General features: G+C 37.7%; 1 protein-coding gene across 1 annotated transcript in view; it reads right to left on the reverse strand.

Moving 5' to 3' along the window:
- The window catches only part of st3gal4 (ST3 beta-galactoside alpha-2,3-sialyltransferase 4), a 40,003-nt gene extending 26,065 nt beyond the window's left edge, over nt 1-13,938 (reverse strand). The window contains exons 1-2 of the mRNA XM_084717218.1: nt 13,532-13,938; nt 2,618-2,685 (exon numbers count right to left, since the gene is read on the reverse strand). The gene's annotated coding sequence lies outside the window, so the exon portion shown is untranslated. The remainder of the gene's footprint in view (nt 1-2,617; nt 2,686-13,531) is intronic.
- Nucleotides 13,939-14,816: the final 878 nt, after the last annotated feature.

A 14,816-nucleotide genomic window follows, 5' to 3' on the forward strand; every position in this document is an offset into this window, starting at 1 on the left:
AGCAGAGATGCAAAGCAAATCGAAATACTATCAAAATCACAATCTGTTCAACTGCAATATCGAAACCGCAGAAACTGCAATTCACTCTACGTCCTGCCCCATGTTTGCTCTTTGCTATGGTGACAGTTGAGCAAGCTTGGTGTCACGTCAACTTTCTCCTTTTCCTGTAAAAGCAACATATTGTGACACATTTTAACCCTTCAGAGGTCTCAGCCCTAACTGAGAAACTGTGGTGATCGTATCATGCTCTGATATTTTTGTACATTTCAGCAACATCAAACAGTGATTCCAAGGTGTTTCATATTTTTGTTTTCAGCACAAACTCAGTTATAATAACATGAAAGCAGTATAAATGCCAGGTTTGTAATTTGTTCTTAAATCTACAGAACACATAGACATTGTGAACAGTAGTTCTAAATATGTGCACAAATAACTGTAAAAAGCACATGCTGAGAAATTGCGGCAAATTGTTTTGGTTATTTAAAGTGGTTGTACAAGGTCTTTGCAATGAAAAGTTGACAAAATGATTTGAAATTTGGCTCATTCAAATGGACAAACAAAAAAACAATAAAATGTGAGTGGGGAGGAGGATGTGTGAATCAGTGTGAATGGGTGTGGGGACTGTGGTACTCTAGCTAAATGGAAAAACATTTATTACATTATTAGTGGAGTTATTGGAATGTGTACATTTTAAGGTTTCTGTCAATATTTTTTCATGCTTGTATGGTAAAAAATAAAAAGATATTAATGAAAAAACACACCTTATTTTATAAATACAGTGTCTATATCACTGGCCATGTACCGACCCCAGAGTGTTAAGTTAGCTAATGTTAGCAAAACGCTAGTTAACTAACTAGCTAATATGTAAAAAGACAGAATAGATTAAGGCCAAGTTTAGAAGAAGGATAACAATGACGTTATTTATTTATATATATATATTTTTTTTTTTCTCATAGCGTTTTCTGCTTGTTATTTGCTTTGATGCTTTTATGTGTCTGTCTATGGTTTATGTTACAATAATAAAATTTGTTAAAAATAGCTAACTTAACATGTGAATATAAATATGGCTTTTACAGGTACTGAAATAACATTTTTTAGCCATCTTCAAAAATTTGGTTTACAGGAAACAGGAAAGGAGGAACTTGACCGAGGTATCAGGCTTGCACAACCGTCATTGGAGCATGCAGTGAGAAGGGGAGGGACTTGGGAAGGGTCAGTTGCAACAAAACAGCATTATAATTAAGTACTGTAGTGCTGCACAGATACCTTGGCCTACAAATCTTGTTCTCCAGATGCTGGTACAGACCCCAACAAATGTCCCATCATAATGACTTTAAAAGTTGTCCAAATAATCACAATACCAGTATTTTTTTTAACCATATCACGCAGCCCTGGAGGAGAAGATAACATATAGACAGAGACAGAAGCTGAAAGAGACAAGGGCAGCAGATGAAGCCCAGTCACTTTAAGAGGATCTGAACAGAGAGACATTTGCAATCTTACAGCATCACATCAGCTCCAACACTGTCTGACTGGTTCAACTGTGCTTCAGAGAGCTCAGATTACAGTTTAGATCAGATTAAAAGTCATTTAACGCGACACACGTCTGACTATTTAATGCACAATGCTTATCTTCTCCATGATCTTCCTGAGGCTGGAGCCACCCATACAGCCAAATGGTTGCACTCAATATGACTGACACTGCTTCAAAACCAGCACTGAAAATCAATCGCAAACCAGAGGAGTGCACAGCTGAATATCTATTTTAAGACGTGCATGTGTGCATGTGCTACATTGCAACATCAGTAATGTAATACTGCTGTAAAGCTATGAGTAAATCACGCACACCCAAACTTGGAGCCAGCGGATGGACTGGAAACCACATGATCAATTAAGACCACCACAGGGACGCTCTGCAGATTTTACTGTGCAATATGGACCCTCAAGCCCTGCCCTGTAAACATAAAATACGATACGATACTGCAACCGCCTGACTCAGGGTGTAGTTTTCTTGGAGCTGTAATGGAATGAGCTTGTTCTCATCCTCATCCGGATGTGAGGCTGGGCTGTTTGTTTCCTAAGTTATTGTTTAGGAAATGATGAACACCCTAATGTGGACAGGAGCAAACCAAACAAGCAAGATAATTGTTTTTTTTCCCACATTTTCTACTGTGCTTTGGTGAGGCAGCACAGGATCCAGGTATTCTGTGGCTGTGTTCACTGTGGGGCAGAACTGTAGAGCCGAAGTTGTAATCATCAGTCAAACTACAGACGTTATTGAGCAAAAATGCTAAAACATTCGCTGGTCCAACAGTCTCAGATTTGAGAATATGCAGCTTTTTCTATTATAATTGTAATGATATCTTTGGGTTCGGACAAAACAAACAATCAAAGCCAGTGCAGCTGATGCAGCTAATCATTGCTTGACTTTATGAAGCACAGTTAGAAAACAGCAGCTTCGAGCACAGGTTCTCCTATAGCACTTCATTATTAACTCATCCCTCAATATCGCAAACTGATGCCTATGTTTCCAAGGAAACTGTGTAGTTGCTGATTACATTTGAACCACAAAAAAAAAAAAAAAAAAAACCTACAACATCATTACATGGCATCTTACCTTTTCCCTCTTTCATTTCCAATGATTGAATCCTCAGTGGTACAGATGTAAAGAGTCTGGGCTTCTCCCTGTTGTAAAAGCAAAAAACATTATCTGGCATATGAAGGCAACTGGATATCCGCACAATCAGCTTGTTATATACTTGATTAGGAAACTGGAATAAAATTGCAGCTTTGAACGGAAAGTCACTCCTTAACAGGAAACTCCATGAATGCACAGCAGGGATGTTTGCACACAGGAACTACACTTTGTAACAAGGATTCAGGGATGGATGCAGCAGCAAAACAGATGCATTAATAAATGACATGTTGAAATATAGTAATGTTTGTCTGATCTTCTTCTATTCTTTATTTTATAGCATACAGCTAATGCTGACATGGTTATTATGAATTATGGTAGTAAGAAAATATCACTGGAGTATCACAACATTATGTTTAGCGATACTGTATTGATTATCAGCTGTATTATGATATTGTAATTAGAGCTGCGATGATCAATCAATTACTAAATCTATTTTGATAATCTATTAATCACTTTGAGTAATATATTAAGAAAAATTAAGAATTCTCTGATTTCAGATTCTCAAATGTATTTTTTTTCTTTCTGTCCTCTATTGCAGTAAATTGAATATCTTTGGGTTGAGGATGAAACAAGACATGTGACTTTGGGAAACACTGACGTCAACATTTTAAACTATTTTTTGACATATTATGGATTAAACAGCTAATCGATTAATGAAGGAAGTGGTCAACAGATTAATCGACAATGAAAATAATTGTTAGTTGCAGCTCTGATATGAGCCGATACATCTGTATAATTCTGAAATTATTATTATGGCTTAATCATTTGACAGAGAATAAACACACTGCCATTTCAATAATCAATTATATGTTTAAAGGGCCAGTGTGTAGGATTTAGTGGCGAGCTTGCACACCGTTGCACCCTACCCGTCCAAGTATGCAGGAAAATCTGTACCATGGCAACTCATACACATTATGAAAGGCTGAAGCTGAGCTACTGTTTGGTTTGTCTGTGGTTTTGGTAACGCAACACAGCAGATTCAGTGTAAGACCAACATCCTCTGTAGATACAATTCTAAGGTAACAAAAACACAATGAGTCTTATTTTCAGATGATTATACACTAAGCAAAACATACTTAAGAATATTATTTTCTATTTCTGCCACATTTTGCCAATAAATCCCTGTAAATATTACACACTGGATGAAGCTAAAATCCACCTTCTGAAATGGGGAGATTTGCTGGTGCCAGCTTCATGGCATTTTTTCTTTTTTTTTTTAACATTCTGTAAACTAAACAAGCCCTACATAGCCCTATCACCGTCTATTTACAACAACATCTGCTATAAAATATTACCTATCATCCTGAACATAAGAGAGTTACAACAGCTGAACATACTGTAGCTCTCAGGGGCGTGAAGCACAGGAGGCGCAGAAGGCACAGAATCACAGGAAACACAAGAGCTGAGCAGCACAATGACTGGTTGTGTGTGATAACAGTGTGTGGAGGGAAGAGAGGGGCAGGCTGCGACTGAGAGAGCAGAAGGGGTCAAGAGCTGCGCTGTGCGATGCCGTGAGGCACGCCGGCCGGCTGACTGACACTGGCAGCGGTCCTGGAGATGTGACGGGACCCACAGAGCGACAGCGGAGGAAGATTTAGATTCATTCCTGTCAGACATGCCCTTCACCACAGATGTTCTTACAGCTTTGCACTAAAAGTCTAACCGTGGATCACGAAAGAAATGCAGACAGACCACTTAAAGAGCTTAGTCACACACTGTAATGATTAAAGATGAGTCAGGCAGCTCAGTGGAAGCAATTTTGCCAAAAGCACTTCTTGGGAAATTCAGTGAAATTTGTCACTGATCTGTTGTTTAAAGCCCTAAAATTCAAGAAAGGTGAGGGTTGACAAGGTTAATGCTATGGGTACTTAGGCTAATGTTGTCAGTCAATCTAATTATAATATTATATTTATGTCAACAGACAAAGATGGTTTAACAGTAATATGAGCTCTGTATTTAAGGTGTCATTGTTGTAGTCGCTTTGAGTAAAGATGGAAGCAAACAATCATTACATTCATATTAAAGGGAAAATTCTGCACTTTTTATGTGGAAGTACTATCATGAAATCAAATAAAGCAATACATTTCTCAGTGGATGCTATAGTGACAGAGAAAGTTGAGTTCTCCTGCTCCAAAATCTGTTGTTCTTCCTGCTTACAGTGATGTCACAGTGATGTCATTGGGACTACAGGCGATTTTAGCTTGGATCTCTAGGCTCCGCCTCTCCTGGCTACTGAGAGATGAGTGTATTTGGCACCTAACACTATGTTTTGGCCAACAAAGTAATAGTTACATGCTAGGGTGGTGACACACGACAACATAGTCGTGAACGTTAGAAGCTTGTGTGCAGTGCATCCCGGTACATGTAGGCACTGCCAGCATGACAACGCGAGCAGGAAAACTCTTTCTCTGCGCTTTTGTAGGGCCGAATAATTAATTGAAATTTTATTGAAATTAAAATTTGGCCAACTGCATTTTTCAAGTTAATCCAACAGAAGATGCAATATTTATTAAAAGCAAAATGTGTGTCAAAATACCATTTTAAATGAAGTATCGAATTGATGTCCTGGCTTTCACGTCATATTCTACAGTCTTGTTGAGTCGCATTACCTGGTCGTTAAATGAAGACACTTTGGGTTGGTGACTAGCATAAAAACCGTACAATACAGATCCCTACAAAAATCACAGCATAATAATTTAATCTGTTTTTAAATTGAAATGAAAATAACATTGCAAAAATAATAATTTGTTCTACGTTGTAATATTGCAAATCGTAACACAATTGCAATGCCAGTAAAAATAACTGCAATTTGATTTTTTTTTTTTTTTTAAACTGGTCAGCCTAAGTGCTTTCTTGGTCGATATAGCACACACTGAGGAATTCATTGCTTCAGTCAAGTTCATAATTTTTACTTTAACCAATATTACTGATTAAACTGATGCATGGAGTTTGTATCACGTATTAATTATGAGTTTTTGTTAGAATGTGTCTTCAGTTGTTTAACAGTTGAACACAGAATACAAGGCCCAACACATTTATTGTGAAATTTAGTGTAAAGTAAAAGTCCTTGCAATGTGGTCAGAACAAACATGCCAGTAATACATCCAAATGACCTCTAAACCCCCTTTCACCCACCAGCTGACACACTTTCTAAAGAAAGTCACATGTGCATTATGCTCACAATAGAAAATCGACTCTAAAACACATAATCCCAGAATTTAATCCAGTCAGAAGAGCTAAATCTGGTGCCCATTTGTAACATTTTGACCGCTTTCACGAAGAAAGCCTTTCAAAGAAATTGCAGCCTATAATCAACCCCCGTTTGCTTCAAAAAGCATCTGCATGTGAAACGGCATCTTCAGGGAACCATAACTATGTAGAATGTACAGTAGATGAGACATGGTATTTCCCTGTAGGGGTTTTTTGTGGCAGTCGCGATGAATTATGATCCTGGGAAATGGCTTTCCTCCAGTATCCCAATCCTTTTGTCAACTTCCACATTCCCAGATTTCAGACAACTCACTATTATTTTATCCATATCCAAAGATTTTTTCGTAAACCTACATCTCTAAACAGTTCGATATATTGACATTTTTACTCAATATGTAGGCTATTCTGTCTGCTATTCTGAGACACACATGAATGCGTCAACATTGATTCTCAGCTGGGCGTACTTGTACTTTTTTTGTTTGTTTGTTTTATTTGTTAAAAGCAATTTATCACAATAATATATTATTAGTCGATAAAACTTCAGAGTTTGACTTGAAACTAATGAAGTTGTCTTAAAATTTTGCATTTTCTCAACTTTTTAATTTTTACTGTGTATTGCTGTGTGTGTGTGTGTGTGTGTGTGTGTGTGTGTGTGTGTGTGTGTCTGTGTGTGTGTGTGGACTGGTGACTGTATGTTCATCCTTCTCACTACTTTGGGAATCAGTTTGATCATGATTAGCTGAAGGAAGAGAAAGTTTGTCCAGTCGTATTTTGGCAGAAACTGGTCATTTGCATTTTGTCATCGCAAGATTGCACATCTTTGGGTTTTTTCATCCATCCCATCAGAAATCGATTGCGCATCGTGTCACATCTCTGGGTAGTTGTTGGCATGTATTATCTCTATTCGTATTAAAAGAACAGCAACAGAAGAGCACTCTGCTAACATCACAAGAACAAGAGTATAACTTTGATATATGATCATAAAGTTTGAAACACAAACAACAGAATTAACTGTTTCTGGGAAACAGAGATACCTACGAGGGAAGTTATACATTACAGCAACAAAGTCTGTCCACAGAAAGACATGTTAACACCTGGCAAAGGACAAAGGAGAATTACGTGTGTTTCTTCCTGCTATAGTAGGTATTTTTAGGACTATGTTTGACCATGATGACGCACACACAAAGACACAAAAGGTGAAAATGATACCAGCCACACTATACACTAAACTTACAACAACTTCCTGTTTCATGGCAAATCATGAGTCATCCTGGCACTGCTGTTTCATGAAAACTCACAAGCTTCACTGTTTAACGTCATCAAGGTCTTAAGACTTTGCTGACGACATGTGAAATAGACACACAAGCCAGTCTCCAAATGCTTCACTCAGTAGAAACTGAAGACAATCTCCCAGCTTTCATTCCTAAAACTGGGTGGAAACAAAGTTTGCAAAAAAAAAAAGCAAAAAAAAAACCAGCACTTTAGAACTTATCCAAAGCCTTCAGGGAGGCACTTCATGTTGGGGCAGTGACATGCAAACAGGGGGAGACTGTCGTGTCTGATAAAGGGTGCTTTTCATTCTGCAAAGTCATCTCCTTCTCTTCTCCACTCACTTCCTCCTCTTACGTCTTAGCTCCACCCAACGAGGATATGCGAAAGGGATGTGAAGAAGAGACGCAGGAAGGACAGCGGAGACGAAGTTGTGAAATGAAAAATCCTCGGTTCCTTTTACCTTAAGCAATGACAGATACTGATGAGGAGCTGATAACAGCTGTATCAGCTGTTAAACTGACTGGTACGAATGTTCACACAAACACTTATTTAAGAACAATTTCAACACCTGACAGTATAAATTTAGACCTGTAAACTGTTTAAAATAGATGACTATATGACTATATTCCTTTTAAATCTTCAAATTTATATAGGCAACAGATAACTGTTATTTGTTTATTGTTTATTTATTACTATTTATTTACTTTCATTATTGTTATCGTCACAGTAATACACACACAGCTGTGTAAGAGTGTGTATCGACTTTATTGTGAAATTTAAAAAAAAAGAAGACAAACTGCTGCTTTGTGTGATGCCACAACTCTTTGGAATTAAATTATCTTATTATAAACTGTGTTTTATTTTATTATCTGTACATCCCTGTACATGACACTACATAGTCAGGATGCCACAGCAGGTATTTTCCCTGATTAGACCATTAAAAAGTGTGTTACACTAATTCCAAAGTAATAATATCTGAATCATCACTGTACAAGACACCTTTTCATCCTGTTTGTGTCATTCAGAACATGCAGCAATTTGCAGTCTAATAATACTAATAATGCTTATAATCAGTTATTTCTTCGTGAGCTCTTTCTGACACCGGAGGACATAAATATTCACATTAGACATTAGAATATTAAAGGTCTGCAGAAACTTCTGTCAGTCAGAATTTGATTTCCCTGTTTCCTTCTGTTCCCTGTTCTGATGATGCAGAACGACTGTCACCGAAACTGTCCAATCAACATAACTCCTTTTGATAAAAGACTTCAGCATAGGATACACCGGTGTATCCTCGCTCTGAGGTCCTCAAGAAGCCTCCTCTCTCCTTATCTCCTCCAGGTGCATTTAAGCAATTGGAAAATCCATCATGGCAGAGGGGACATGACTTCCAGGTTGACAGAGGAGACGAGGAGGCAAATTCAGTGCAATGAAAAGCACCGAAGGTCTTTAAAAAAGTGTATTGGGCATAGATTTGTTAGCGCCTGTACTTGCTGCCATTCATGCAACTATTTGGCATTGAGAAATCCTAGACGATCGGTAGGCAGCAAGATCTCCGATCGCTTGGTATGGTGAGACTGGATATGAGGTGGATCTTTTTAACCTGCCAGGAGTAATAGAGAGGCAAAGTCACGCCCTCACCGCTGGACCACTTTGGGACCTAACTAGACGGCATCACAAGGGAAAGCGATATTCGCACAAAACTAAATTATGACAAACAGCTCAAATTGCAACTTTCTTGATGTGTTTTAAAGTTTTAAATGGACAAAAAAAACGTGTAATTCAAGACACAGTTCAAATGGAGTCAAAAAGTCATTGTCTCTCACCGTAGACCATTGCTCATATTTTTTCTGAAGTTAGGTCCAATGGGGCATGCCGGAAGAGGCGTAACTTTTGCTGTCTTTCTGTAAGTTATAGGGCCTGTAATTTTCTGTTGCACTAAGACTGACTTATACCTCCTATTTCTGGCACCCTAACTTGGGCCACACACATTGTGACGCTATAATCATTACATACCAGTGAAGTTTCATTACTGTATCTTTTACTGTTGTGACGCTGTCACATCGACAAAATCTGTCCACAGACATATTTTGCCATGATAACACACACAAAAAAGTAGAAATACCACCGTGGTGGTATAAGAATGAATGTTCATAGCAATGTTTTTTTTTTTGACACATACATCTGTCTACCACCTATTATTTATTGCATTTGGATGTGCGTGTATTTGTAAACTTTTTACACACACACACACACACACACAGACTCACAAGGTGAAAACAACCCCAGCCACACACGGTTGGTAATAATTACATTTAAATCTTATTATGTTTTGATTATTCTGAGTCCTACACTGTGTGGCCTGCCCGGCCTGGTTGCTCATAGATACAGCAGAGAACACTGTTTGTGTTGGTGGGCGGTCTGGCTGGCATTCATGCTGCTCGGGTGAAGGTTACACATAATTCATGTGATTAAATGTTTGCACAGTGCAGAGAGATGTAACATCTTTTGTAACGCAGTGGCATCTAAAAGCAAAGGTGCCTCGGAAAGAGATCGTTTTCCCCACAGGAATATCAGAGAAAGTTGCTAATTTGCAACAGTTAGAGAGGTCAGGACAGATACTGGAGCAGTGGAACAAACCTGGCAAAAGAAAGTATCAGCGGGACAGACAGATAAGGTATGACCGTTTGAAGTATAAAAAAGTATCTCTCTGAGCAGTACACATTATGACCTAACCTTTGGTTTGTGCGCCAAGCTCTAAGCATTATTAGAGGTGCAATGATACTGTTAGAGATTTTTGTCTTATTCCCGTATTTGTCCAGGATTGCAACACAATATATATGAGGTGGGATACAGTTCAGAAGAATCTGCATGATGACTGCATAAACAAGACAGTGACTATGTCTTCTCTGGAAGGCTGTTTCATAAGGGTGGAGCTCTAACAGAAAGCCTCATTTGTTTTTCAGTGCTGACCTTGGGATGGTGTGCAGCGTTTGATAGGATGATCTGAGGTCTAATCTGGGGCAGTAAAAAGTGAAAGTGAACAAAATAATAATATAATCAATTCTGTTTCATATGATATCACCTTCAAATAACATATATATAGAGAGAGGGAGCGAGGGAGAGAAAGGGAGAGAGATAATATATAATAAGATGTTGCTACATTCAGTATGATGACATTTCTCTGAGATGAACGTTTTGGGGGCAGATGTGTTTTCATCAGACTTTTGAGGCAAGATTGATTGTGAGTCATCACAGCAGAGGGTGGGCCTATATCATGATGTCTCAGCTGATTTGCCACAAGTTGCCATGAGCAAAACATCTCTAAAGCCCCATTAAATGCAACATCTGTGCAAAAGAAAAATATCTCTTATGTAGCTGCTGCTATGGTGACTAAATACAAGAATCATATTTCTAAAAGGCTGCAAAAGGTTGTAAATTGGGCATTGAGTTGTGGTCAGAAAGGTTGCTGTTTAAAATGCCACTGAATCAACATTGTATAACGGTTATGTCTTCAACACTGATAGAGTACTCTATCAATATGGTTTCAATGTACCTGCTGTTTAAATGAGGATTTTCAGGGTGTGTTACACACTTATTTGCTGTGATGCATGGATCATGTTTGGCTTTAGATCACAAAGAAAAGTAAAAAAAAAAAAAATCTATGTCATAAAGAAAATATCCTGCTCTGACTACTCTAATTGCCCAACTGCACTCAGGAGATAGCTGAGGGACAACACTGTCTGTCAAAACATCAAAACTACCTCCATGGCGATGTCTGCAGCCATGGTTGTAAGCATTTTTAATGGTATTGTATTACAATGCAAGTTTTTATTTTTAAATTCAGTTCAATACAGCAAATGCAATCCAGGTGCATTACACACCAGACATATTATACTTTCTGTCCACTGCCTTAGTCACTCAAGCAAATCTGTAAACCTCTCTCTCTGCCAAGGTTGGACTTCCAAGGTGACGTACAGTCTACCACCACTACACACACTGCATGTTATGTGAGTTTATATGAGTTTTGAGAGTCATCATGATCGCAAAATTTTAAACTTTGATACAATAACAGTATAAATAAATTCAATACCTCTTTCAATACCCTGGCAAAAAGAGAAAAAAGTTCCGGCAGGACAAAAAAAACTGAACTGAACTGAGGTCTTCAATGAGCACTTAGATGTTTCTTTATAGCTTCAGTACTTTCAGTACTATGAAATGTTAGTTTTGTATTGTTTTTAATCACATGGTTTTGAAAAATCGATATATTCTGATACTTTTGACAATAAACTATAGATACTGTAGACTTGGTGAATCTTAGTTCATACATGACTGGAAAGTTTTAACATGTCAGTGTTTTCCGCTCAAGTTTCCTTGGTTTATTAATATGAATCTTCATGAGTCTCACAGCACCACTCTCGTCTCAGGGAAACCAGCTAATCTCACTGTTTCCGATTCATTATCATTTTCCTCCAGTGAAAACATACTTTCACTTGGTGAAAATTTCACCATTATTTTGCCTTAAAATCAAAGAAGAAGAACATCACCACACAGTTCTGCTTTCAGCTATGAAAACACTGTCATCATGCAAGACTGAACATCTAATTTAAATAAACTTTCAATGTTTCAGGTAGGACATCACTAACCTTAGTTACACAGAAATGAGGTTATACGGGTCAGGAAGTTAATCTGTCAGTACTGCTACTACTGAAAAAATGCTGGTGACCAGGGTGGAGTCAGGGTAGAAACACAAGCCTCAGAATAAATTTATGGCAGTTTACTTGAAGTTTGATTGTGAAGTAGCTACTTAACAAATAACATTTAAATGTGTATATTTATCTATATTAATCTAAACATGCATTTGTGCAGAACAAAGAAAGGACAAATAATTAATAAACCCTATGAATCAACATAAAACATATTAGGTTAAACTATTTGAACATATTTGGCACTGAGGCAATTAAAAAGTAACAGAAAGTAATCAAGTTACGTTATTTTAATATTGTGATACTTGGATTTGGTTTCTGACTACATTTTTTAACAGGTTATCAGTAACTAAAAAAGTCGAAATTATGAGATAAAAAGTCGAAATTATGTGATAAAAAGTCAAAATAATGAGATAAAAAAAGTCTGAAGTTTTATCTCAAAATTTCAACTTTTTATCTCATTATTTCGACTTTTTATCTCATAATTTCGACTTTTTTATCTCATAATTATGACTTACCTTGAGGATATTTTTTTCTTTCAGTGGCGGAAACGGGCTTCCAAGCCTGGAGTGATGTTACATTTCACTGTTTCCTCTGTATAGTCTACATATAGCCTATATGTAGAAATATTGCATAGCACTTAATCATTTAGTTGGTAAACATTTTGTTAATTTAAATATACTCGACTGTCATTTACTTTTGGGAAATATTAAAATGTTTTTTTTTAATGAAGGCAAATGTTTTGAATTAATGTTGTAGCCAACGAATAGTGTAAAATACCATGAAAAGCTCTGGTTTCTTGTAGAAAAAGAAAATGTAAAATGTAATAATAACAATAAAACAAACATGGTTCTTTGCTCTAATTTCTGCAGGAACCAGCATAAAAAAGTCTGACTGAATTAGCTTAAACTGAGTGTTTAGAGAGCAGATGTGAGTTCAGCTCAGTTTAGCTGGTTTTCAGCCAGAATGCAACCAATTCAAGGAGGAGTACTTGACAGCAGTCAGTGCTGCAGAAGGCATGGTCAGCAGCCAGTGTGCTTCAAGTTGGGAAAAATATATTGCAGAGCCCCATTAAATGCAACAGGATAGTTTTCAAGTTAAAGAAAATAATAATTAAGAAATATTATTGTAAATAAACATAACTTTTACATCAATTTCTTAAAAGTAAATTTAGGAGGATTCAGCAAATTTGTGAGAAGTGTAAAAAAAACTCATAATCTGGGTTTGCAGCAGTAATTAACTCACAGGACCGATACATCACTGCCTGATTATTAGATAAAACCAGTAGGCTTGTGGTTCAGTGCCAGACTGTAACTTAAACTTCCACTTCAAGAGAGATTTGATCACAGGGAACATAATAACTGTCTGTGGTTGAAGAATATGTCATTATCATAATGCAGCAAAGTCTTTTCCATCTCAGTGTACAGCCATCCAACCAGAGGAGAAGAAAAAAGATCAAAGTTATCCACACTGACACAAATGTACAAATCAAGAGTCGTGCCAGCCAAATTAAATTTGATATCTTGTGATCCAATGAGGCCACTTCCAACAGATCAGTGTAAGCATGTACAAAACTCCGCACACACACACACACACACACAGGGTGCTGCTCCTCGGACTACAGGGTTTGAACAGTCTTACTTACCAGCAGTGCTGCTGCCCAACAGATGAGGTTTAATCCGTGAAGCGAGCCCGTTGTACTGTACAATGATGTTGCAACCAAGTTCACGTTGCTTTTGGGGACGATCACTGTGTGGGAAAACGAGAAAAATGCGTGAGGCTGCAGCGCGCACACACGGGTAGAAGCAGGGATGTGATGTGAGCATCAAAGCTCATCCCTCTGAACAATGTAGCGGAAACAAGAACCGCAGAGAGTTAACTGTCGGTCTGACTGGCATGAAGTCCTCAGGCAGGCAGGCAGATATAGCGGTTTACAGGAACGCTTTCTCTCTGTTACAGCGCGTTCCCTTTCCTCTCAGCAGCAGCAGGGACGCATGCGCGTGTGGGTGCGCGCACCGAGCCGCTGGAGAGATCGGATCTAAAAACCATGGCTGCAAAAAAAATAAAAAAAAATGTACAAGCTGAAACCTGATGGTGCTCGCAGGGTTGAACTTTAAGTATACAGGTTGTCCATGTCTTCCATGTGATGTCTAGTTTATTATGATTGTTTGGTCCACCTCGATCCGCCTCGAACTGGACTTCTCTCCCAGAGGGAACAACATCTGGAAAGACTTCGCTGTTGGCTGTGATTTTTTTTAAAAGCTCCGAAGGCAACAGATAACAGAAACACAGGGACAAGCAGTGGTAGAAGAAGTACTCAGTTCTGTGACAAGTAAAAGTTTGCTTAAGTAAAAGTAGGGGAGACTGGGGGTAACTGTAATATTCTTTAACATTTGCCTTTAACGCACAGCCTAGACCTACTTGAAATACACTAGTCAAACTTTTACATGTGCACTAAATTAATGAAGAACAATTAGGAAAATTTCATCAAAACACTATGTTAAATTAAAATGCAGGGTGGAGACAATTGTAACACTGTGCACTGGAAAAATAAATTATTAACCCATTATATTTTAATCTCCAGTCTCCCCTACATAGTAGCATCAAAAGAAAGAAGTAAAAGTACTGATATCACTTTATAGACTGGGTAAATTAATTGTTGTGAATTCATGCATGACTAAATGCATGAGGAAGCATGAATTCATTCACGCTGTACTTCATGAACTATCAGGAAATATAAGGATTAACAGTTTCTAATGCATGACAATAATGCAAGAACAGTTTGTTAATTAATGGAACAACGAAGGTATTTCAGTCATCTTGATTTCTTGGTTATTAGTAAGTGTAACTTTTTAAATCATGATTAAGCTTCAGTTTTTCATGAGTTCATCATGTTCGGTGCCCTTCAAATAAAACGCCGACCTGTGCAT

Source organism: Lutjanus erythropterus, chromosome 4 (assembly GCF_056507025.1).
Source record: "Lutjanus erythropterus isolate fLutEry1 chromosome 4, fLutEry1.hap2, whole genome shotgun sequence".
NCBI lineage: Eukaryota > Metazoa > Chordata > Actinopteri > Lutjaniformes > Lutjanidae > Lutjanus > Lutjanus erythropterus.